This window comes from Mustela erminea, chromosome 3 (genome assembly GCF_009829155.1).
Source record: "Mustela erminea isolate mMusErm1 chromosome 3, mMusErm1.Pri, whole genome shotgun sequence".
Taxonomy (NCBI): Eukaryota; Metazoa; Chordata; class Mammalia; order Carnivora; family Mustelidae; genus Mustela; species Mustela erminea.
In genome coordinates, this window is record NC_045616.1 from 149,293,409 (window position 1) to 149,316,369 (window position 22,961).

A 22,961-nucleotide genomic window follows, 5' to 3' on the forward strand; every position below is an offset into this window, starting at 1 on the left:
TAATTTCCTAGCTGAAGTTCTGCTTTCGTGATCACTGGTCATTCATTCTCTCTGAACATACAATAGAAAGAGATTTAACATTTTTAATCTCATCAAGAAACATATAACTTTCATTCTTCTTAAATTGAATCCTTTCATAATGTTCCATAACAGGAATCTGCAGGGTTACTTAAACTGAAGGAGGTTCTTCAGGAGAAAAGTCATGTTATATAATATTTTTCTAGTTTTTATTTCTTTTATTTTTTCATGACTATAATATCAGGGTTAAACGTATTTAATTAATCCAAGCACACAATTCTTTTTTTTTTTTTCTATTTAATTATGGTGTGAAGCATTTTAGGTTTAATAATGTTTTAGGATTTAATCTTAGGATTAAGAACTTTACTTTTCAGGGACACCTGGGTGGCTCAGTGGGTTAAACCGCTACCTTCAGCTTGGGTCATGATCCCAGGGTCCTGGGATCGAGTCCCACATCAGGCTCTCTGCTCAGCGGGGAGCCTGCTTCTCCCCCCCTCTTCTCTGCCTGCCTCTCTGCCTACTTGTGATCTCTGTCTGTCACATAAATAAATAAAATCTTAAAAAAAAAAGAACTTTACTTTTCAAAAATCATTAACTATTAATTTAGAAATATCTCTATATTGTGGTGCCTGGGTGGCCCAGTTGCTTAAGTGACTACCTTTAGTTCAGTTCATGATTCCAGGGTTCTGAAATCCAGCCCCACATCTGGCTCCTTGCTCAGCGGGGAGCCTGCTTCTCCCTCTCCTTCTGCCTGCTACTCTGTCTGCTTGTATTCTCTTTTTCTCTCTTTCTCTGTCAAATGAATAAAATCTTTAAAAAGAAAAAAAACTCTATATCCAAGGAAATTGTGCTTTTAAAATTGAGGCATAATCAATTTTGCTACAAAAAGCATATCATGATATATTGAACCATGTTCCAGTTTCAATTTGGAAAATAACCTTGGGGGAAAATATGGGGGGATGGTATTGGCAGAGCCATCTGAAGCTTTATTTGAGAAAAGACATTTGAATTGGCTTTTAGCTGTGGGCATGGGCAAGAAGGGATAGCCAGGGCAGTAGAGTTCCTCCAAGGGTAGGCTGAGCACTGAGGCTGAGCCTCTCAGGTGGGTTTCCTGTTCCCAACTCTCCCCTGCACAGCTCCTTCCCTCAGAGGCCACAGAAGCAGGGAGGCTGAGAGAGACCACAGCGACTGTTCACTTGAACAGGACATCAGACGACTGAAAAACAAGCTTCCCTTTGTGGGTGACTATCTTCCTCAAAACCATAGCCTGGGAGGAGCTGACATGGGCTGAAGGAACCAGAGCCTCTGCTAGAGAGGAACCTGGACTGGAAAGAGCTCAGGTTACAGGTGAGGTTAGGGCTCATGAGATCCCCATAAGCTGAGCTCAACCCACCTGAGTAGCTGCTGGGGACTTGAGTATGGATACTTGTGTTCTGCATCCCAGACTCCAACAGGCTTTCCTCCCTCTCCAGCAGCTTGGAATAAGTGGCCGATATCCCCATGTTCAGGACCAGTGTGATGTTCAGAAGCTCCTGGTACTGGTGCAGTTTCTCTGCAGGGTCATGCTTGGCTCCCTGCAGGGTGGCCTCTATCTTGGTCAGCTTGGCATTGGCTTCATTAACAACCGTCTACCTGCACTGCTCTACCTGAACTGCACTGCTCAGCATCAGCGATGGCTGCCTCCAGGGAAGCCCTCTGGCCTTTGAGGTCCTCAGTCTCATCCTGGACTTGGCTGATGTTGTGGTTCATATAAAAAATCTCTATCCTTGTGCAATAAAATTCATCCTGGTGCTTCCTAGCCAATGTCTGCAACTCCAAGTACTTTACTTGATCTGGTACTTGGTCCCAATCTCAGACCAGCTGAGGTTGGTGATGTCCTCCTACTGGTCCTTGACCTCTGCAATGTTGCGGTCCATGTCCATGTCCATGGACAGCACCATGGATGTGCCTGAGATCTGTGACTACATCTCACGGATCTCCTCTTCATATACATACCTTCAGCTAAACTCATTGGTCAGCTCTTCCAGGCGGGATTTGAGTTCTACCTGGTTCATGTAAGTTTCATCCACATCCTTCTCGATGAGGACAAATTCATTCTGCATATATGCATGCTCTTTGATCTCCTCCTCTTCTTGACGTCCTCCACCAGCCCTTGCAAGTTGCCAAGCTCCACCTCTGGCTTCAGCTTCTCCTGGCCAGTGAAGTGTACCCAGCTGCAGCCAAAGGCTGTTGGTGGAACTCTGGAGCATGTTGTCCATGTTGCTCTGAGCTGTTTTCTGCTGCTAAGGAGGCTGCACTTGGTTTCCATAATTTTGTTCTGCTGCTACAGGTGCCGCAGCTTGCTGATGAAGGAGACAAAGATGTTGAGGGTCTTAATCTTCTCCTTCTCTTGGGTATGCACAGCCTGGATATTGGGGTTCACTTCCAACTTAAGGGGGCTCAGAAGTCTCTGGTTCACTGAGATAGCTGTGATGCCCCCCATACCCCTGGCCCCACCGTATATCCCAATCATGTCATGCTTGATTGACAGGACAGGATACCCCTGAAGCTGTCACTCCTGGCCATTTGGGAAAAGACTAGGGAGCTGGTGTGGGTGCCAGGTGCGCACCTGCACAAGCAGCTACCAAAGGTATGGGGTTGGAGGTGTGCACCTTATAGGATTTTTGGGTTACCCTGATGGATGTGGTGAAGGCTGGAGTGGAGGCGAGTAAGCTCAGACTAACAGAGGTTCGAGAAAGAGCAAGAAGCTACTTCTAGGTCAACCTTGGAAACTTTAAACAATAGATATCAACATTATATATGATTCTATTTTAATTTAGTAAAAATTAAAATCAAAATTAAAATATATTCCTTTATAATTGAATTTTATGTAGTTAATTTTGGACTTGGAATAACTATATTGCACATAATTTAGCACATTCTTAAATATTTTACTGTTCTTTATTGCTTTAGGTGTTCTAGTACCACCTATAAATTTAAAAACAATAAAATCAAGTCTGATATTAATGTTCTGAAATTTTGTTCAGAGTGACCATTGATTTCTCCAATCCTTTATACTGTAACTTATCTATTTGTAAAAGTTTTCAGAGGACTCGGACTATAAAATACAACACTACATGCACCAAGATTTTTTTTTAAGAAGATTTTATTTAGTTATATGACAGACAGAGATCACAAGTGGCCAGAGAGGCAAGCAGAGAGGGCAGGGGGGAGCAGGCTCCCTGCTGAGCAGAGAGCTTGATTTGGGGCTTGATCCCAGGACCCTGAGATCATGACATGAGCAGAAAGCAGAGGCTTAACCCACCCACTGAGCCACCCAAGCACCATGTACCAAGATTTTTAAAAGTAGTTTATGTGTGGGGTGCCTGGGTGGCTCGGTTGGTTAAAGCAACTGCCTTTGGCTCAGGTCATGATCCTAGAGTCCCAGGATTGAGTCCTGCATCCGCCTCCCTGCTTGGCAGGGAGTCTGCTTCTCCCTCTAACCTCTCCCCTCTCATGCTCTCTCTCTCTCATTCTCCCTCTTTCTCTCTCAAATAAATAAATAAAATCTATATTAAAAATAGGGTGAACCATGAGAGACTATGGACTCTGAAAAACAATCTGAGGGTTTTGAAGGGGTGGGGGGTGGGGGGTTGGGGGAACTAGGTGGTGGGTATTGGAGAGGGTACGGATTGCATGGAGCACTGGGTGTGGTGCAAAAACAATGAATATTGTTATGCTGATAATAATAAAAAAATTTTTTAAAAAGTAGTTTATGCATAAAACAATGGTGATTTCAGTTGCTGATTTGGCAAAACTAGTTGCTAATAAATTCATCAATCTCTTTGCAGAAGAAAAAGAAATGCTGAATTATAAAAAAATTGATGCAATCACTAAATGTTTGTGGTAGTACACTGTTGGAAAGGCATGTTTCCCCACCAGACTTTGTGTCCATTTTTTATTAACACCGACACCTCTTATGCATTTTACCAAGTGAGGAAGCATTTATTTTAATGCTAGATCTAAGAGGCAGAAATAGGAATTCAGATTAATGTTAGCAATATCTACCTTCCCGAAGAAAATGAGACCTCTGTTTTAACTCTCTATGTGATAAATAATGTAAGGGCAGGCCTTCTTTGGAGATGTCTGTGTTTGTTCACGTCTGTTTATAACTAGGAGCATAATATTAGTATTCATAAACCCAATTACCTCTTACTAACATGGTGTAAATGTCAATAAAGGTGACCCATTTCCATGGATCTTGGAAATATCTCTATTGAACTCAAATTTGGATATGTCTTCTCCTTGAAAAACCTGGATTTATGCTGTAATTTTAGAAGTTTATTTAATTTTTCTTTCTGATATACTACTATAAATCATTAATTTTAGTAATAACATTTTTGTAAACATTATCTGAATGATATTTTGAGTGATAATTATTATAGGGTGATTTTTTCAACAGAAAACAGGATTTAAAGAAAACTTAGAAATTTCCTAAATATAACTCAGATTTTATAGGATGATTTTATCTTCAGGGGATTCATTTTATATTCCATATATGATGCTCACTGAAATGTATATTAAGTTCAGCAGTGATTATTAAATGTTATGAAAGCCTATAAAATTATTGAAAATTTAATGCATATATTTTCTTATACAAATACATTGATGTATAGATACAGCTATAAGCATGTCTTTTTTAAATAAATATGTTTTATTTCTATGTTATTTCCTTATACTCGGTAATTTAAACATAAATATTTTGAGAATGAGAATATTTATTACAAATATTGATGAGCAAATATTTAAAAATCTTTTCAAAAGTTAAAACCTAAAGTGTACAGCTTTATCCACAAGTTGGACCAGTTATAACAGTAGTAGGTAGTTGTTAAAACCACCATTATGGATATTGAATCAAACTGTGCCAAAATGCACTATACTTAAAGTACATTGTTGGATTTAGTTTCTCAATATTTTTAGAGTTTAGTTTCACATCTGTTCATAAGTGATACTATACTGTAATTATCTTATTTCAAACTGTTTTTTATTAGTATCTGGTATAAAAGTTTTTGCTACATTTATAAAATGTCAAGGAGCATGATTTCTCTTTTTCAACTATTTAGAATGATTTATAAAATTTCAGAATTAGTTGCACCTTAAATGGTTGATAAAACCTAGTGGCAAGATCATCTAAGCTGTATGTGTGTGTTTGATTACTACTACAATTTCTTTAATTGTAATAGGCTTCTCACTTTCAGGTTTTCTATTTCTTTTTTCATATGTTTTTAGGTTTGTTCTTTAATAGATATGTGTCCATTACATCCACATTTTCAAATGTCGTTGCAATTTGTTTATATCCTCTCTCTCTCTCTTTTTAAAGATTTTATTTCTTTACTTGAGAGAGAGCAAGTGGGAGAGAGAGCAGGAGCTGGGGTGGTAGGGGTGGGAGGTGACGGGAGAAGAGGGAAGGGAGAAGGGGCAGAAGGAGCACAGATTCCCCACCGAGCGTGAGCCCTAACCAGAGCTCCATCCCAGGACCCTGGGATCATGACCTGAGCCGAAGGCAGAGGCTTAACCCACTGAGCCACCCAGGCACCCCTATATTCTCTTTTATTATTCCTGACTTAATTTCTGTACCTTCGTTCTCTGTCTCTGCCTCTCTCTGTTTCTGTTCTTATCTCCTAAAAAGTATGCTTATCTTATCAATTCATCTCAATTTCCTGTATTAAAAAATATATGAGGATAATATTAGCTAATACATTTTTATTTTGTAGAAGGTTGTGAGACAATAGGCTAAAGTGTCAACCAACATTTGCAAATAAAAGTGAATGCAAACCTCATATAAATTGCTAATCCAATAAATAGATGAATAGATTAGATAGATACAATTTAAAAATATAACAAACTTGAAGTTAAGTAATGTGGTTTTAAGGTCTTATAAATCAAAATTTTATGACAATTAGCTTAATAATGGACCTCTACTAAGATGATTTTGAAGATTTTACGTGGAACTCACTCCTGTATCATAAACACTTCAGCAAAGATAAATGCATTTTTAAAATAAATTCGACATTTATCTTTCCATGAATTAAGTTGGTGATACTTTCACTTAGGTAAATAGATGCTTCCACCAGCTTCTCAGTAGGAATAGAGTTTTGGACTAAGAGTAAGGACTCTGTTTTACCCGAAGATCAGGATTGCACTAGAATTCCTTTGGGTCATGAAGATCATTTAACTCTTAAAGGGGAATGGCTTTGTTTTCTTTTAGAGTCTTTATTTTTATATCTAGCACAAATCAGGAGGGTTGGAGAGGGTGAAAAACATGGGTTTCTGTTTAACGATCAGTTAATCATTCAAAACCATTTTGTTCCGTTTTCTTCAGGCAATGATAGGCCTGAAACAAATGTAGGGTTTTTCACCAAACTACCTTTATTGCATAGTTGGAATGATTGACAGCTTAAAAAACATTTTTCAGGGGCTCTTGGGTGGCTCAGTGGGTTAAAGCCTCTGCCTTTGGCTCAGGTCATGATCCCAGGGTCCTGGGCCCTACATCAGGCTCTCTGCTCAGTAGGAAGACTGCTTCCCCACCCCCTCTGCCTGCCTCTCTGTCTACTTGCAATCTCTGTCTGTCAAATCAATAAATAAAATCTTAAAACAAAACAAAACAAAAACAAATTTTTTTCAAATATAGTAATTAACAACAACAATCCTTCCACACAGATGATCTGCTGTCAAAAGCTTTACAAAAAGGCATCCCAAATTTGAAATGATGGCTTAGGTAAGTAAGGTATGAAAGTCAGAACAAGCCAGGCATTTTATCTCTCAAATTTTAATGATGGAGAAAACACACTTTGAGCTTTCCTTGAGATATAGCAAAACCTTAAAAGAAAATTTTACGGAAAGAAAACTTTGAGATGATTCTCAACAGATATGGGATGGTAATGCTGCTCAAAATATTTTATCTTATGTGATTAAATATTTCAAAATAAATAATAAAGCAAGTTCCCTTTTGTCTGAAGACTTTATTTGTCCCCATGTTACTGATTTTTCTTTTTCTTCCATTTCTTTTTCTTTGGGATTTGCCAAGATGTTGGTTTGCCTTGATTTTGCTTAAGGTTATCATCACTTTGTTTTTCAATATGCTGTCATGTGGACAAACTATTTTATTTCCGTGTGGACCTTACAATCATTAGCATTTAGGAAATGAATTTACTTTTTTTCATGATGAAAAAATAACTTTCTCTTTCTGTTAGGCCAACATCTTACTGCACTGACTGCATGCACTTTCAAAATACAAGTTAAACTGTTATTTATTTACACAGCTGTTTAAATGATGCATGGTATTACATATTGAAATTTGTGATGAAAATTAATTGCATGTTTCTAAATATGTGACTGCTCTATCGCTTTGGCTCCTGTAAAAATGAGATGTTGATTTTTATGAAATTTCCCTTGATATTAAATCTTTAGCACAAATGAATATAATTGCTTCTCATCTAACAGCTAAACTTCATAATACAGAAGATACTCCTTGGTGTTAAAATAATGTCATCTAGTGAACTTGGTCTTTTCTTCAGTGAACTCTGACAAATTTAAGTTTTGGTGTAAGTAGGCTGTTTCAATTTCTCTTCTTTCAGTATTTTGCTGTAGTTGCTGAATAGTTTCTTAGCAAGGAAAGAAAAAGGATTAACTTGACTAAAACCCAGTTAAAATGCAAATGAAATGAATTTCTGGGCAATAAAGCATGCATTAAGCTGGAACTCTAATGAACATAATAGTAAAAAGTCCCTGGAATATTTTATGCACCTCTATCTATTTCATCTTTATGTTCATTTAGATGTAAGTCTTCCGATAATTTTAGAGGTTTTGCATTTCTGCTTGCCACAAACATGATTAACAGCTTTATTGCTCCATTTTCTCCAGAGACGGCTTCAAACCTACTTAATTTCACTCTCCTGAAACCAAACCACGAAACTCAAAAAGATTCTTTTTTGACTTCTAAGATTTATGCTTATTTCATAGTGATGACTGAAATTCAGTGTTAATGGCAGTATGTAACATAAAACGGCTAAGTGTAGTTAAGAGGCTCTGGTGTTTGTTTTGCAATGAAATATTTAAAACAAAAAGAAAGTTAATGTTTGTGTTATATTGGTGTGTTAATTATTGGGATAGAGATAAGAGGGAAGGATTTCTTTACAGAAACAGAGATATTGGTTCCTCTTATCAGCCTGAAGATAGAGGATCGCCTATCCCGGAGGAGGGGTCATTTTGGTGATGGATTTTGCTGAGTTAGGTATCCCTTTTGTTGAGATAAGCCCAAGTTTAAGCAATGTAACTAGGTCATTTCTTTTATCTTGTTAGACTTATTCACATTGTGCTCAAAAGCTTTTTAAAAATTCAGAGGATTTTAATATATTATCCTATAAAATAATTGTATAATCTATTATTATAATAGATCATAAAAGAGTGTAGTTATTATAGAGTAAGTACTATTCCAGAATCATAAAATGTTAATAAGTGTTCAAGGTCAAGAAAATATAGGATAGGTTGAGAGTTAAGTCTATAGAAGCTGGTACATTACGAGTTGAAATAGCTGCAAAAGATTCATGAAGTCTGTTCTATGCCAAGAACAGTATCCCCGAAACTAATTTAAATGATTAGTTTTACTTTTTTCATGTTCATCCGTTAGAAAGCATATGGTATAGCCTCAATGATTATAGCAATAAAAAAGGACCATTTGCTGGTCATGGCAGTATTGTGACTATGAGATGTAAGGTCAAATAGAACGAAAGAAAAGCAGTCTTAAAACAAAAAGCCATAGAAATATCTTATTTGATGTTTTATCCACTTTCCTTACAGTATGTTTTTTGATATTTGATATCGAAGGAAAGTATGTTGGCCTCAACTCTATGTTCCCATATATATAGATATATACCTCTATCTACTTATTTATATATCATCTATCTATAAATATACTTTGATATATAGATATATATAGAATTCGGTTGGACAAATGAGTTACTGAGTAGGTGACCCTCTCTTCTTATCCTATTTGATCAAACTATTCTGGACTCTTTCTGTCTAAACCCAGAATATTAACTTTGCCACCGACCCCAGGAGTGAAAGAGCCTGCATCAAGTTTATGCTCTGTCCTCTAGGAAATACAAAATGCAGTGCTGCCTGGTGACTCAGAAAGCACTTTAAATACTGAGGAAACTCTTTTACTGTCCTATTTAAATTATTCTCTCTACAGTTAAAATTGGGCTGTTATTCTATCACAAAATATGTACCTATATACTCATTTACATTCATAGAGTTGTGGAATTCTTAATCTTCGTTTCCTTGAAACAATTAATTCTATTCCAGTCACATTCTGGGTGCTGCTCCCTCCTGCCATCCCTGTTTGGCTCCACCTCTACATTCATTTTGGGTTCTTCCCTATTATTACACAACATGAATTGTACTTCGTGTGCTTATCTGAGGCACCAGTGCTCTGTCTCCGTGAAATGTTTCTTCTTCTAACTTGTAATGTAGTATTTAGTCATTAAGGTAAGGTACTATTTCAGTCCTTCATGGTGGTGGTGGTCAACAGTCTATACTCTTGTAGAACTATGAAGATAGACTATTGGTTCCAACACAAGGTGATTAAGTCACTTGACTAAACACCACCATTATCATTTGGCTGTCCAACCTTTTTGCATCTCACATCCGTGTATGTATAAATCACCCTCTATTTATTAGAGCATTTTTACATTCATTGAACAGGTTATTCTTCTAGTAAACCGTCAATCAAGGTGCCAATACCCTGGCCCCCACTGCTTACCTCTATGATCCATTCAAGGATGAGCACATGATCAGATTACTGGATCAAATTCTTTCTAGTAGCTATTCTACTACACAAGGAAGGGATAATTCTCCCTTTGTTTTGATGTATTTTATTGTATAATCCAGTATCAGAGTAAGAAGTCTTTGTTCTCATAGTTTTGTTTTGTTTTGTTTTGTTTTGTTTACTATCTAGAAAAATAGCATAGGATACACTGTTGATTTGAAAGCTCCTAGGAGGTAATGGGAAATAGGCCCTGCATTCAGAGGAGGAAGAGATGGAGAAAGAGGCAGGCCACTCCCTGTTGGTAGGCTGCAAGTTGAGCAAGCAAGAAAACTTAAAAACAAGGCTTATCTTGGCTGGCAGCAAGACAAATAGATCACTGCACCTGCTTTCCAAACTTAAAAGTTTATATAGAAGTCTTAACTGAGTTCAATCACATATACTGTCCATATGGCCTTAATACCACAACACTATCACAAGGCTATATCCTTGGAGCACTTTTCTGGGAGCAAGGAAGGCAAGCAGAACCCACATTCCAAGGATAGGGGTGGTGATGAGGAGCCTCCAATTGCCTAGGCCCAGCTCAAGGGTCAACTGGCTGTCACTTCCTCTTCACAATCTCCTTCAATACTTTATCCTTCGTGACTGGCTCTTGTAATCCTACATGCCCCCTTTTCCAAAATGTGCCTTGAGCAGTCAGCAAGGGGATTTATTAGCATAGAAGTGGCTATCTGGCTGCATTGGAGGCACATGTAAGAGAAAATATGGAGTAAGAAAATGATTTCCAAAATTAGTGACAACTTTTTCAACCAAGATCCAGCGTCTGATTTGTTAAATTCCCCAGGCTGAGTGTTGGATCAGTCATGACATTCATAGATATCCTCATGTGATTTAATAAAGATAATAAATTAGCAGACTCATCAAGGATGAATAGGCAACATTAGGTTAGGGTGATGGCATATGTGTCACCTTGTGAACCCATCCTATTTTGGGGGACAGCTTTTCTCATTAGAGGCATTTCAGTGTTTCAATAAGGACAGACTTTGTTGGCTATTACTCAAAGCTTGATGAGTAAATCTGGTAAGCGTTTTGTATGTGCTATAACATCCACTAAGCCAGTGGAGGGAACAAAGGTGGTGGCCAAATGATCATGCCAGTGAAAGACAGAATATGCCTACCTGGCTTTAAAGAGAAGAGTTTGGATAGCCATTGTTATTACTGTGGAGCAGATTTCATCTCTGCAACAAGGAAAAACCGAAGGTGTGATGGTGCAACCACTCAGATGGAAACCACATATTGTGCCTCACAAACATTGGATTCCATTTAGTGCCACCAAATAAATACCTGCGCAGTGCAACCAGTCAATGCCAAATCAGTTAGTCTCCCTTAATGTGACAGTATGACTACAGTGATATCCATCCCATGTTTCCAGTATAATTAGATTGATTCTGTTCAGAGTGATTTTTCTATTCTCAACATAGGAATGCCTAGATGCCCAAATAACAATAACATGGAGTAAGTCATTCCCAAACCTGAACATAGCCACCCATGATAAACCAGATGAACTAATAAGAGTACTAGTCCTAACTTATTTTTCTTTAACATACTACTTAAGGGCTTTCTCGTCCGGTCCCTGGAGAGGCGATACCCACCATAGCAATCCTGAGGAGCTAGACATGGGAGCAGTTGCCACCATATCCAAAAGTTCAATAGATCATTTCTTCAGTAATATGAGTGGACCCACTGCAGAAAGGTATTTCCATCAGGTGATAGAATATCACAGAAGCAGCAAATGTCTAAGACAGAAAAGACATGTGATAATGTGATAGAAACTTGTATGCGAAGGTCTTCCTCTTCTACAAGAATTACACTTGTGGCCTGACCTTTAGATGGTGATGTGGCTGGAGATTTAGGAATTTGACCCATCTGTGTATACCAGCATTGTTGGCCGAGGGAGGCAGAACTGCCAGGCTGAGGAGTTGGACTGGAGGCCGGACATGCCAGACCAGGACCTTTATCTTCTCCTCTCTTTTGATGGTGCATGTTTCATTCCAAGCATAGTGTGTTTCAACAGGTCTGTCTTGCAGCAGGACAACAAGATGCCAATGAAGACTAGCTCCCCCTCACCCAGGGACAGAATTCACCCATCCATCCCGGTGGGACATTCCATTGCAAATGCCAGTCGATAATTCCTTTTCCAAGGGTGGTGACACTTCCGTGTTCTCAGTAGCATGTCGATCCATGACGAGAACTGAGGCAATGGCTGTTCTCTGTGCCTTCCACACCTATATGGTGTTGTGTGCCTCAGCAAGGGTCCCCAGGCTGGCATAAGGGGCAAGCGGGCCCTGCTGGTTGGTCATTCAAATTATTAAAGCCTGAGACAATACTTTTGTTTGCCCAGCCAAGGTGGTTTTACCTGTGAACAATTTAATTTACTGCTTTCATATTCCATTTTTCCTTTCTATTAACCCTGCTGCTTGTGGGTCATAGGGGAGAGGGAACTTCCATTCAATGGCATGTTGTTTTACCTAGTCTTGCACCTTATGGCTTTTAAAATGTGATTCCTAATCACTTTGTGTTCAGCGAGGGTATCCATACCCAGTGTCAGTTTCTTTAACCCCCTAATGGTAGCAGACTAGTTAGCATGATGGCAGGGGAAAACTTGGGTTAGGTCTAATGTTAGTGTCCACAACCAAGGCATATTTAAAAACCTCACTCAGAGGCAAGGGGCCAATATAATTAATTTACCAATCCCACATCAGCTGGGAACTCTAATGGATAGCCCCAGATTCTTTTGGCAATTGTCTTGGGTGTTGTTTAGAACACATTGTACATGTTGTTACTGCATCTACCAAATTACTATGCCTCAAGAGCAATCCAGAATTGTAGGCAATATGCCATCTTACATGGGCACTGTGGTGGCCACTCTTTCTATGCATCCAATCTGCAATACCTACTTCAGGGTCAGTAGATAAACTCATACTTGAGCTAAAACATCAGCATCCTAAAACCCGGGGGTGTCACGTTCCCTTATGCACTAGGACATGAAAAAGTGAGAACTGCCTTAGTTTCTTATGGATGGACCCAAATGTCTTTCCACATACTTTGCTCCCATAGGGGCTTATTTATGATCATCTACTCCTTGGTTTTCTATTGCCCAACTTGAGGGCTAATCCTTTTAGAGTAGTCTCACTCTTGGCATATAGGGTTAATAGGCAAGACTCATGAGTAGTCACTAACCACACTTCTCTGAGCTCAGCCCACTGGCTTCTGCACAGGCCGATATGTGAGAGGCTCTACATAAAGGAGTACCATGCACACTGCTAGAAACTGTTACCTCTGGGGTTGTAGGGTTTCTGCCCCCTTCTTAGTTCCTGGTAATCCACTGTCATCTACCATGAGCCGTCTGGTTTTATCATCCAGATCAGGCTGTTACAGTTTTTGGATAGTTTCCCTGACTTCTTACATCCTCTAGGCAGTTTGTATTATTTGACAGTAACCATTCTACACAGTTGGTGCTTCCCCTCAGCGCTTGTTTAACTGCTTACCCCAGAGGGGGAATTCACTCATAGAGGTTTGCAGAATTTGACTTGTGGGATATCAATGTCTAATATGTTCTCTGGTCTTACACAGATTAAAAAAAAAATACATTATTGGGTGTATGCCCAATTTTTGGTGTCAAGAAGACCTTCCTAACCATAACTGTTTGTCTTCTGTAAGCATCAGTGGCACTGAGGGGGCCAGGAAGTTTCTGAGGGTTACTGTATTAGACTACATTCAACTCCAGGATCCACCAGAGCTCTCACCCTTGTGTATTTCTGGAGTATGAGTAAATAGAGACCTCGACATGAAGCCTCTGATCATCTCCAATGCCCCTCACCTGGAGACACTCTTGACCTGCAACCTATACGCAAGCTGTGAGAAGCACCCACCCTGAATATCTCTGAATATCTATGAGGCCTGGGCTGGAGCATGTGAGACATCAGGGATGATAGAGGCAAATGGGGAAGGTCTGAACTTTTTTTCAGGTTTTAAGGCTTCCCACAGGCCAACCAGCACAATATTGGTTTGTTAGTCATCTCTTCACATGGGGTCACTACAGCAATGAGGTCAAACCACATTTTCTTCTGGGTTATTTTTACCAGACCCTTTACAGGTGATTGGGATAGCCTAGATCAGCAATGGATCGCTCAGCATTGTGAATGTCTGACTCACAACTGGGCTCAGTATGGATACCAGCATCCCATACTGCTTTTTGGGGATTGATAGGAGAATCTTGCTTCTCATTCTTGCTGTAAATACAGCCCAATCAGGGTCTTCGAAGACAAAAGTATAAACATTCTGGTTCATTCTCAACTCCTTAAAAATGTGTTGTGCTTCCTCTATATGTTTCTAGGCTCCCACATGCTCAGGGAGATTCCCCTCATTGGGCCAAGCCCCACAGCAGGCTAGAATAATCCAGTCCATAAGGGAGGTTGAATCCCCCAAACACCACATAGGTGCTGCCGGAGGGCAGGGTATGTGGAGATGTTTCTCATTTTCTCTGCCTCTCACCTGGTCAGAGAAATACTATCACCTTCAGTATCCCACAGCTGCCCTAAGCAAGTCTGGATACTTCCTCTGGCCTTTTTTCTGGAACTTAGCAGCTATTTGAATAATCAGTAGGAGTATTGTCTCTCATCGTGAATGTTTCTTAAATCGGGGGGTGTCCCACTGCCTGGGGTTGCTATTGCAATGCTTTTGTTTTTTGTTTATTTGGGGTAGGAGGGTATGGGGTATTTCATCCATTTCACAATTAATTACCACAACATACTCCTCTTCACTCTCATCATTTTCCCAGAGAATCCGCTTCTTAGTGTACCAGTCAGGCTTAGTCACAAGTGCTATAACCCTACTCCCTGGCATATACGCCCTCCTAATTTTGCAAACTGTACACTAATCTCTGACCTAATCTCTGACTTTTCATCCTGCTCTCTCACCTTGTCTGCCAGCCCTGAATCTAACACAGTAGTGGACATTAGATCCATCCGGATCTAATTAGACATCCGGATCCCTCTCTAACGTCAGTTTTTCTTCCAGTTTTTTTCCAGTTTCTTGCTAACTCAAGCTTCAGCCTCTAGTCAGGCATGGGTGGCTGCTGGTGTGCCCATTGTAGAGGCCAGCCCATTGTGGTAGCCACGTACTTCTCTCCTCTGCAGCAGGGTGCTATGTGTAGTTTCCTCCAACAAGCAGATTGAACTGATCGGTGTCGTCAGGGCATCTCCATACTCACATTGTGGTCCACACATCTGACATAAGGGCCACCCCTCCCCACACAGAGGTCAATGGCCAATTCGGGATCTCCCCCACAGATACCTCACTCCCAAGGCCCATTTCCTTGGTCTCCTGGCCAGCTTACCAAATGTTGATTCACAAACTCTTAAGAAATTTCCCAGGTGTAATCTGAAACTAACCCTGGAGAGGGACAGGGAGAGCTAAAGAAAGAGAAAGACCACTCCAGATTGATAGGTGGCAGGTTGAAACAAGCAAGGAAATTTACATATGAGGCTTGTCTTGGGAGCTGCGAGAAGAGTAGATCCCTACACACCCATCCACCAGAATCTTTAAAGTTTCTGAAGTGGTCTTAACTGGGTTCAGTCACAAATACCATCCAGATAGTCCAAACACTGCTTCACCATCTCGAGGCTACGTCCTTGGGGCAGCTTCGGGGAGGAGGGAAGTCAAGCAGTACCCAAATTCTAAGAAGGGTGGGGTGGTGAGGAGCCTCTGATTGCCCAGGTCCAGCTAGCAAGTCAACTAGTGGCCATGTCCTCTCAGTGACCTCCTCTAACATATATTTTTATTTAACAGCGTACCTGTTACACTTCAGAATATTAATTTAATATGTTATAAGAAGGAGTACAGGTTATGATATAGTTATTAACATAAAAATTGATGCAAGTGGTTTGAAACAAAATATATCTCAAGCAGAGTGAAGGAATGCATGAGAGTGAAGGAAGGTATGAGGCTTTTCTCATAAACATATGAAATATTACTTAAAATTAAGATATGGAGCATTCTCTCAGTTAATGAAAATAGGATGATAGTTGTAATGGTTTGATAAATTCACTATTTTACTAATAACTTTTTCTTTGCAGCCCACTATTTTCCAAGTATTTGAGATTTTGAATGAACACTATATGCATTTAAGCCAATTATTTAGGACTTGATTATACTGGCTAAAATAAATGTTAGCTGGAAGAGATTCAAAATATTATAACAACAACTTATCATCCCAGTGATTCATAAAAAAATTTTAATCAATATAATTTCTCTATAACTAATGGGAGGAAGCTAAATTTAGTTTAGAGATCCTTTTTCAAATATCTGATACAGCTTATCATGTTAATATATGCTTATTATGCTAATATATGGACTATAAAGCCTAAGAAATGTATTTAACTCAAGATCCCTTTTTTTAAAAAGATTTATTTATTTGAGAACGAGCAAGGACAGGAGTAGAGGGAGGGGCCAGAGGAAGAGGGAGAAGGAGGCTCTTTGGCTGAGCAGGGAGCTCGTGCAGCTCAATCCCAGGACCCCAGAACCATGACCCGAGCCAAAGGCAGATGCTTAACCAACTGGGTCACCCAGACGCCCCTAACTCAAGACCATTTATTAAGCAATAGTGTGCAATGAGCACAGAATCACATCACCATTAACAACAGCAAGCTTGCTGGGCTCTGTCCCACAATGCCAATGATCACAGGGGCTCCAGCATTATCACCACTGTCCTTTACCTTCCCTTATTCACAACAGTCTTTTCTTCCTCAAAGTCTCAGCTCTCTATGCAGAAAAAAACACTGTGTCCTAGTTCCTGGCATCTCAAGCTTTAGTGCTTCTAGCTGGAATCTTCTCAGATTTGCATCAAGCGGGAAATGGAATCTTTGCTCCTTGAAAACCACAGCGTGGGATGGATGACGATCCTTGACAGCTGCTTATCTTCCCCCGAAAGTGCCTGGACTGTGTGAAGGGTCACTCAAATAAGGGAGTGACATGGGAGTGTGGATTGTCAGGGAAGTCACTCATTCTAGCTCCAGGTGACGTAAGCAAATTCTCAGTCCTTTGTGGATAAGGGCAGTGAAGGGCACTGACCTATACAACTATGCCCCAAAGGGCAAAATGGTGGGCTGTTTCTCTACCTGTGCTACCACTTCTGAAAGTGAAAATTAGGCTGAAAAAGAGCAGTGGGGAGACTTCAAATAGACAATGTGAGCAAGTGTGAGCTGTATACTAGCGGATGGGAAATCTAACAGTTAAGACTTCGAAGGAAAAAGAGAGGAAAGAGAACTTAAACTTATTGAAAACACATAATTGTCAAATGGAATGCATTTGCTTAAAAAATTTTTTTAGTATGTGATAATAACACTCAGGGGCGAGAATCCAGGTGTTTCTGTCCCACTTGCCATAGTTGCTCTTCCAGCTTCTTTTCCCTACGCTCCTCACCTGCACCGGCCGCCCTCATTGTTTCCCATGGGACTCCGCCAACACTGGCCATCGCCTTCTCTCTATGAAATGTGTCTTCCTTTATTTTTTTTTTGTTGTTGTTGTTCTTTGTGTTAATATGTCACATGTACATGTGAGTAGTGGCAGTCTATATTTTAGATTCTAGCAGAAATATATGTGGTTAGTAGCTAGAAGGTTGACAGGTTAAGTCATCTGACTGACCAGCATCACAGCCGTGGGCCATGAAAGCCTATTCTTAGATGGATTTCACAACAATGTGAATTGCTATTTAATGAGAATAAAAGAACAAAAATATTATTGTGATACCACCATGGGAATTTACATTTATTTAGGGAAATCTTACATTGAAAACTATTCCAATTCCAACTGATACTGGGGTCTGAGGTGAATGATAAATGTCCCCACTCTAGCCTCATTATAAACAAGACTGAAGCAGATTTTTCTCATCGTTATGCTAGAAGGAGAGACGTACTCTTCTTTGCTTGACCTACATAGAATAGTTATGCACTAAAAGACCAAATTAGGTCTGGCGAGAACTTCTCAATAATAAACAATTTTTGAAATTTTAATGGTAAGATATAAATCATGGTTAACAGGATTTTCAAGGGAACAGATTACTTCTGTTAATCATATAATGTTTTGCCTCAAAAGCAGGATGGATTATTTTATTTTATGAGCAAATGCATCAAGGATGGTGCGGCTGCTAAAACTTTGCTCCTTCTCTAAGGCATTTCTCCTTTGCCCATAACTTTACACCGATTAAATTTAAGTACGTCCTCTCTCACCAGTTGTAAGATCTGATTTTATCTTTTAGTCCTCTGAATACTGAGAGGTTTAACTCTTATCTAACATCATTTGTTCATAAAATGAAAATTCAGTTTAGTAGGTTGCTGGACTCCTCTATCTATTAACATAATATTGTTTGAGAGTATACCCTACTCTTAAAACATTACTGCCATCACCCAAGGCTTCCCACTAAGGCTCTTCTTTTGTTCTACCACCCCCACATATTTTTTCCTGAGATCTTGTTCTCATGTTTGTGGAAGCCACATATATATATATATATATATATATATATATATATATATATATATGTATGTGTGTGTGTGTGTATACATATATATATATGTATACACATATATATATATATATATATTTTTTTTTTAAATGAACTCTTTAATGCACTTCCACAAGTGTTTGGAAGATAGCCCTCAAAGAGATCTTTAATGATGCAGGTGTATAACTGGACCACTCCACTCCAACCCAAATAGAGACTGCCTCGGAATGAGCTTTACAAATTTTTCAAATTTTACAAAGTGGTGCACATCAATCATAGTCAGCATAGCGTAGCCCGGATTCAACTTTTCGTTCTGCTGTGTAGAACTCTCCAACTTTCAGACCACCTGTAGGAGACCCATCTTGTGCCATTTCTGGTCCTCTCTTCTTCACTTACCTCTTGTAGCCGATGTTGCCACAGTCGGTAGCTCTCCATGGCTCCAACTTACTTCCCCAGTCACCACCTGGGATTCCGCACTGTGCTTCAGTGGCATAAGCTTTTTGTTCCAGGGTTTCTTGCGGCATCATTGTGAGAACTTGCTTCATGTCCACGCATGCATACTCTGAGACTGTGAGGGCTTCATGCCATGCAGGATGAAACTTGGATGAATAGGAAATGAGAACCAGAGGACAAATCCTGCTCCTTTCTCTTCTCCTAATGTAAGTCCTGGGATGTATTTTATGGCTAACCCTGCGAACAGCTCAAACTGTATCCTGACCCTTACACCTTTAAATTATACATTCAAGTAAAATAACAGCATATATGTCATTTAGTTTAAGTTCTGCTTAGTACGTAACCTATGCAAAGGCAGTATCAGGAATGATCCTAGAAAGCAGATCCTCAAGGTAAGTGTTTGTACCTGAGTAAGTAAGAAGCAGAAGAGCAATAAGCATGTCTGTGAAGGAGGTGTGTGGCGATACACCTGGCATTCAATGCCATCACAACTAGTGTGTCTTTTATCTATGCTTAAGTAGAGTGGTATAAGGAGGAAAGTGAAACATTGTATTCCTGGTTACCGTGATATATGCCTGTGGTTGGGACAATCGCTCACTTAGAGTGGCATCCACTTTGATAAAATGCTTTTATATTGGGCTACCCTCCTCTTGTCCTTTAGTTCCCTGGTTACACCTTATGTTCTCTAAGATTCTGATGAGTGAAATGACAGCACCAGAGATGTTTGGTTCAGATTCCACTTCCTGAGAAACCTAGAATAAGATATAATTTAATAAATATAATTAAAGACATTAAATTAACGAGTAATACCTCCTGTGTAGAGAATATATTAAATCAAAATTTATCTGTTTTTTATAATTAAGTTTTTGTAAGGAACTCTGCTGTTTCTGATTTCCTAATATGCTGCTCCCTTTTCTGAAGAGTAATTTGAAAATAATTGTCAAATAACCCTTTGTGTATAGCAAAAAATATATCCAAAGAATTAACTCTAAAGAGCATACAAACCATTTTATAATTGTGATTCTCATCTGATTATGTATGATAGGAGGGAAATGTCAGAAACATCTATAGAGTCAAGATAAATAATTTAAATTGTGATACATATAAAGGCTGAGATGTTATATAATAAATGAAATTCGTAATCTGGGAGTATATGTAATTAACTGTAATATGTTCCCAGGAGAAAGCCTGTTAAAACCTATATATTGTATAGTGTGTGACTTTCAATTTAGAAATATACCAAAATACTAATAATAGGTATTTATGATTTTTGTATGATATTTTATGGTTCAGAAATGTCTTTTTATGTTTTTCAATTTTGTATAATGAAATCATTACCTCTAAACCAGATAAGTAAATGCCTTATTACCATAAATCATCCGATCATTATACTTGTGACATTTTATCTTTGAATACTTCAGTATTTTTTCATAATAAATGATTATCTCCTTAAATATTTCACATAAAATAAATGTCCATGACCTTCATTAACCAAGTGATCTCCAATATATTTTTTTCTCTTCAAAACAGACTGAATCATAGAGCTCAAAAAACATTGGTATGTAGTAAGACCAACATTTCTAGAATCCACAATGGAAAACAAATGGCATATTATAAGATTACAACAATAAGGGCATAGTCCAGAAATATGTTCAGTCCAAACATTATTAAAATATAAGGAATACTATCAAGACATTAGTATTACATTTACTTTTCATATATCTATCTCTCTATCTAATCTTCCACATGGCTACTAGGAAATTAGATATGGTATTGTTCAGGAACAATATGGAAAAATGGAGGTACTTTTTTATTTGGTGCAATCACATGAATAAAACATGAAAACTAGATTTAAAAATATTACTTAATTGCCATATCTTCCATACCAAGATTACAATAGGGCGATTGCTTTTGCAAGTATTTTATTTTCTACTACATAAGGAAATATTTACATGCCTTCAACTACCAAGGATACAAGTCCAATGATAGAGATCAGATCAGTTTGCAGAAACTATAATGATTACATTCAGTTGTGCTTGCTAGCATCTTTCCAGCTTTTTCTCAGCCCGTAAGAAAACCACAATTAATAGCTGCATAGATGTTTGATGCATTATTTTTGGAAATGTCATGGTCAACAGCAACCAAGCCCAGATAGAACATCTCTGATGCTTCCTGAAGCTCAGGCAATAGAAGAGTCAACAACTGACAACGGATCTGAAAACCAACATTATGTGCTCCAAATAGTCAATACAGAAATATGCACCTTCTGTGCAAGTATCTTAAAAAGACAAGCCAACTGAAGAAATTACCACATTTGGCATTGACTGACATTTCAATACTAACTACTTGATTAGCAGATCCTTAACCACCGTTGTCTTTTCTCACAGACTTTTGAAGTTCAGCTGCCTGACCACATATGCACTTTAAGATTACAATCATGAAAAAAAAATAATAAAATCAATCAATCAATCAATCAATCAATCAATAAATTATCCCTGAGGACTATATTATGAGAAGAACAGAAGAGTGAAATTTCTAACCTTAGTATCCTAAGTAGGATCACAGGTTCCAATATAATATTCTAACCAATCTGATTAGGAAGGTGCTTTTGTTTTTAAGATCTCATTTATTTATTTGAGAGAGAGAGGGAGAGAGAGCCCAAGTGAAGTGAGGGGCAGAAGGAGAAGCAGACACTCCACTGAGCAGTGAACCCAATGGGAGGTAATCTTAGGACTCCAGGATCATGACCTGAGCTAAAGGCAGACTCTTAACTGGCTGAGGCATCAAGGCAGCCTGATTAGGTTTAGTTTAGTTGGAGAGTCACAATTTGGTTGTAGAGAATTGAAAGGTTTTTTTGTTGTTGTTTCTGTTTTTTTGTTTCTTTGCTTGCTTTTCCATTAAAGGAAAAAAACGTTCACATACATTTCTGAAATGGGTGCAACACTTTATTTGGAATGTCTATGATTAGAACAATCAGTGACAAATCCCCAGCAATTGTAAATAATAACATTAGTATTAATAATAATAAGCTCCCAGAATTTAGCTAAATGGTTTTCAATATTTAATACTATTAACAATCTTGTTAAAAATGTTGACTCTTTAAATCTAGAGTAGGGCCTAGGAAACTATCTTTTATTCAGGGTAACAGGTATTTTTTTTTTTTTAATATTGGTAGCTTAAATATATCATAAAGAAAATTGGACCCAAGATATTTTTTGTATATGTTTTTTGTGTATTTTTTGTGACAGTTCCCAATTTACCATGATTATATTTTTTCTCAACCAGTTTGAAAATATTCATCTTTATGTACACTCACAGGTTACTTTCAGCATAATGTTTGGAGTGGTGTGTAGTGCTATATGGCTATTTATCATTATAACTCATCATCTATGTATTATACTTGTAATTACCCCAAGTAAATGTGTTTTTCCAAAGTAGAGCAGAGCAGAGACAGCATCTCTGCCAGGGTTGTAAGTCAGAGGCCAACCTCCCTTTTCACATAAACATAAAAGTATAGAAATCTTAAATAATATACTTGTAATTTCACTTGCACTTTTAAAAAACATATATTTTATTTACTTGACAGAGAGAAATCACAACTAGACAGAGAGGCAGTAAGAGAGAGAGGAGGAAGCAGGCTCCCTGTGGAGCAGAGAGCCCAGTGTGGGGCTCGATCCCAGGACCCTGGGATCATGACCTGGGTCAAAGGCAGAGGCTTTAACCCACTGAGCCACCCAGGCGCCCCTCACTTGCACTTTTTATTACAGGAAAATATATTGTTTAAACAAAACCACCTTATGTTACTGTGGTTTTATGTTTCCAATTATTGGATTCACACAAATCTTGGTTATTGGCTGACAGAATAAACACCTCCTAAGGCTGGGTTCTATGTCCTTACCACATAGAAATAAGCCTGGTGACAACAACAAATAAAAAAGAGAGAAAGAACAAAAGTAAGAAAACAGAATTTAAAGGAGAGAAGTGCATTTAAATGTGTAATGATAAAAGTAAAATTTTCCTAGGATTTCCCCCCCAAAGGGGAAACATATTCAGTGTAGCTCATGTGTTTAAGTATACCATATCTTCTTATCCAAAAGTATTTTCCTATACTTAAACACCCTCAGA

The 22,961-nt window shown here is 38.6% G+C and overlaps 1 pseudogene; it reads right to left on the minus strand.

Moving 5' to 3' along the window:
• Positions 1–1,210: 1,210 nt before the first annotated feature.
• On the minus strand, positions 1,211–12,066 carry LOC116587271 (annotated as a pseudogene).
• Between the last annotated feature and the right edge of the window lie 10,895 nt (positions 12,067–22,961).